Here is a 4206-nt window from a genome sequence, read left to right on the forward strand (position 1 = left end):
ACACGTGTGAATAACCACGCAAAGAAACAGATAAACGCGCGTGCATCGGAACACCGTGAGCCCCACGTTGGACTCCTTGGATCCACCCCGGTGCTTAGAACAGTGCTCGGCACATAGCGAGTACTTAAAATTATTTTCGTTATTATTACTACTACTATTAATAATGATATTTATTAAGTGCTTACTCTGTGTCAAACTCTGGGGTAGATACAAGTTAATCGGGGGGGGGGGGGGACAAAATCCACGATTCACGAGGGATTCTCAGCCTAAGTATGGAATTCCCATTTTATTATCATATTATTGTTACTAGGGCTCAACAAGACTGGGAAGTTGGGGGGATGATTTCAGCAGGGCTTCCTGGAATTTTAGGAGGGCTTTGAAGGGGGAAATGGTTTGGTATTGTTGATGGGGAAAGACCTGTCGGTCAGTCAAAAATGTTTTTAGGAAACCCTGGGAGAAACAGAACGGTGATGGACTGCGGTCTCCCGGGCCTCGGAGTTTAGAGTGAGGGGGACAGTTACGCGGGCCACCCCCCCATTTCTGAACCAGCCTCCGTGGCTTAAACAGCCCAAATTCTGGCCTCTTCCCAACGTAGCAATGTGGGCTGCGGGCTACCAGAATCTGCCAGGAGGAATACTCACGTTTTGAAGGGATTCTACAGCCCCAGAGAGCTTGGTGAGTTTTCTCTGTCTCCCGCCCCAATTCTTTTTTTTCCGGGGTAACTCAGCAGTCCGCTGTCTCTAGAATGGGGTAGGTATCAAGAAACCCCAAGGCTGCTGACTCCAGAATGGGGTCGGTTTCAAGAATCCCTTTCGTCCCGTTCCGTTGGCCCGGAGCCCCGCAGGAGACGCTGGGAGGGACACGGCGGAGAGGCCACAGCCTCCGGCTCCCGTGGTTTCGAGGCCAAGAAGAGTCCTGTCCAACTAGAGCGTTTTCCTACTCGCTGGCGCACACCCAGGGCCCCAGATTTAGCAGTCGAGGGAGTCGGGATAGGAAGGCGGCCAGAAACGAGGAAAAATAGGCTCTGTGAGAGCAAGGAACTTTATTAAATCGGTCCTGAGGCGAGATCATCGATAAGAATGAAGCAAGGCTGTCGTAAATGGGTTGAGAAAAGCCACGGGGATGGAAAGACTGGGTTACAGACCCTCTCTCCCTCATTTCGGTTGCCTAACTCGGCCTGACTTCGGAGCGTAGAGAACAGCCAGAGGAGTTGGAAGTCTCACACGATGGTTCCTTCAAAGCCAAGAGGGGGAAGGAAAGGTTCGGGTCGAGGGATGATGGAGACGGAGACGAGGGCCAAGGAGGGGGACAGCGGGTCCCAATTGATATGATAGCTCAGAGGATAATTAGGGCCCAGGAAACGAGATTCTGTCTCGGAAAAGGGCAGTCAGACGGCCACTGTAAACCTCCTTCCCTCAGTATCCCTCTCAGAATGGAAATATACACGCCGATTTATCCGTCGAGAAATCTCCACTGATGAGTCCCGCGGCCCTCCCAGAAGCGGCGCCGCCAGGCCCTGTCGATTCAGGAATCCGGAAACCGGAGTGTCGGCTTTCGCCGGGAAGCCGGAAAGCAAGGTCTGGAGTCGAACCCAGGGGAGGAGCATGTTGGTCGCCCGGGACTTGGGCCCCCGGAGGTGGGCTGGTTTGGAGCTGGCTGAGGAACAGAGAGGTGACGGGACTTACCCAGAGTCACACAGCAGCAAAGTGGCAGGGCTGGGATTTAAACCAGGTCGCTTGACTCCACGGCATAAGACAAGACCGGACCCCAGTGCTTGGCACATAGTAAGTGCTTGACAAGTACCAGAATCGTTATGGGTAGAGCAAAACACAAAGAGAATATTCAAAAATCCACCCAGAGGATTTACCGAGGGCCTACTGTGTGCCCCGCGCGCTGATTGAGAACCAAAGAACCCGGTAGGCAGCGTTCCTCGGAATCCGACGCCCTGGATTCTAATCCAGCCTTCCCCATTCGCCTGCCGCGTGACCTTGGGCAAGTTACTTCACTTCCCCGTGCCTCGGTTTCCTCATCTTTAGATGGAGATTCAATATCTGTGCTGTCCCCAGCTTCGACTGAGGGTCTGGGATTGTATCTGACACCAGGATTGGGAAAGTGCTTGGCATATAGTAGACGCTTAACACATAGCATCACTATTGTTGTGCCCTCCCTGCTGACGGGCATCAGAGAAGCGCTCAGTACAGTGCTCTGCATTCGGTAAGTGCTCATTAAATGCGACCGAATGAACAAATGAGCAGCCTGACCTTCCCCTCCCACACTGGCAGAGCTGACCAGCCCGGGCAGGGGCAGCTAGTTGGCCAATGACCCTTTATTACGGTATTTGTTAAACGCTTACTATGTGCCAAACACTGGTCTAAGCACTGGGGTAGGCGTGAGTCAATCAGGTCGTATTCAGTCCCTGTCCGATATGGGGCTCACAGTCTAAATGGGAGGGAGAACAGGTATCTAATCCCCAGTTTTACAGCTGAGGAAACTGAGGCACAGAGACGTGAAGTGGCTTCACAGCGAGCAACCGGAGACCTTATTGAAGACACGGCTCCTCCAAGAGGTCTTCCCTGCCTAAACCCCTCCTTTCCCCTTCTCCCTCTCCCTTCTGCATCGCCTAAACCCCTCCTTTCCCCATCTCCCTCTCCCTTCTGCATCGCAATTGGCAGAGCCAAGATTAGAACCCAGATCCTCCGTCTTCCAGGCCGGCGCTTTCCCACTAGGCCACACTGCTTCTCAGACCTTCCCTTTCCCACTTGGGCCACTTAGAATTTAGGTGTGAGGAGTGAATAAGGGGGAGAATGACCCCTCCATCCCCTTCCTCTTCCTCCGCTCCCTGCCGATCCCCTCAGAATCCCAGGGGCCGGGGAATATACTACTTCTGATTATGGTTCTTGTTACGCGCTCACCCTGTACCGAGCACTGTTCTAAGCGCCGGAGTAGATAGAAGTTCATCGAGTGGGACACGGTCTCTGTCCCACGTGGGGCTCACGGTCTTAATCCCCATTTTACAGATGAGGCAACTGAGGCCCAGAGAAGTGAAGTGACCCGTCCAAGGCCACAGAGCAGTCATAACAATAATAATAATAATGTTGGCATTTTGTTAAGCGCTTACTATGTGCAGAGCACCGTTCTAAGCGCTGGGGGAGATACGGGGTCATCAGGTTGTCCCACGTGAGGCTCACGGTTAATCCCCATTTTACAGATGAGGTCACTGAGGCCCAGAGAAGCGAAGTGACTCGCCCACAGTCACACAGCCGGCAAGGGGCAGAGCCGGAAGTCGAACTCATGACCTCTGACTCCGAAGCCCAGGCTCTTTCCACTGAGCCACGATCAGATGAGAGGTCCTTCTGACACCCGGGCCCGGGCTCTAGCCACTAAGCTACACTGCTTCGTGGATACTAGTAGTGTCTTCGGGGATGGTGGTAATAATGATAGCTGTGGTGTCTGTTAAGTGCTTGTACTAAGCCTGTACTAAGCGCTGGGGTGGATACAAGTCCATCAGGTTGGACCCAGTCCCTGTCCCACCCTGGACTCACAATCTTAATCCCCATTTTACAGGTGAGGTAACTGAGGAAGTGACTTGTCCAAGGTCACACAGCGGACAAGTGGGGGAGCCCCAGGCCCAGTAATAATAACGATACTTAACGGGCACCGACCGCAGAGTTGGGCAGTCACGTTCGGCCTCCCCGGGGGTAGCTGTCAGTTCTCTTCTAAATCCTCATCCTTCTTCCCGGAGAACTGCCTCTCCCCTCCTTCCCCTCCACACCCGGGCTTCGCTTCTAAGGCAGAAGTGCTCAGTTCAGTCTCCCCTAACTGGGGCTAACTGGTTTACCTCGCCTAACTACCGGGGTCCGTGGTTTCGGAGCACCGTTCTTTCGAATCGAGTCGGGAGGCTGCATTTTGGCCCGCAGAGCCTGTTACCGTGGAAACGGCAGTGACATCACAGTCGGTTTCCATGGAAAATGTCACCGATTCAGCATGATGACTTCACTGCCAGAAGGCGAGGAGGGCCAAGAGGGAGGCGACATTTGTTTAAGCATAAATATCTTTGGTATTTAGCAAAACCGCAAGAGACTGTATGAAAGGCAACAGAAATGCAAACATAATTTTTGTAGAAGATACCTCTTCTCCATTGTCGACATCTGATTCTAAGCTCCCTCGGGGAACTCATCCGCCCCCAGAACGTCATCTGCCACCTGT

The 4206-nt window shown here is 53.1% G+C and overlaps 1 long non-coding RNA gene across 1 annotated transcript; it reads right to left on the reverse strand.

Annotated features, from left to right (window-relative positions):
• Positions 1-1023: 1023 nt before the first annotated feature.
• On the reverse strand, positions 1024-3926 carry LOC103171456. The gene is made up of 2 exons (XR_486795.4): positions 3839-3926; positions 1024-1656 (listed from the first exon to the last, which is right to left on the reverse strand). It is a non-coding gene; the product is annotated as an uncharacterized LOC103171456 (long non-coding RNA).
• Positions 3927-4206: the final 280 nt, after the last annotated feature.

Source organism: Ornithorhynchus anatinus, chromosome 13 (genome assembly GCF_004115215.2).
Source record: "Ornithorhynchus anatinus isolate Pmale09 chromosome 13, mOrnAna1.pri.v4, whole genome shotgun sequence".
NCBI lineage: Eukaryota > Metazoa > Chordata > Mammalia > Monotremata > Ornithorhynchidae > Ornithorhynchus > Ornithorhynchus anatinus.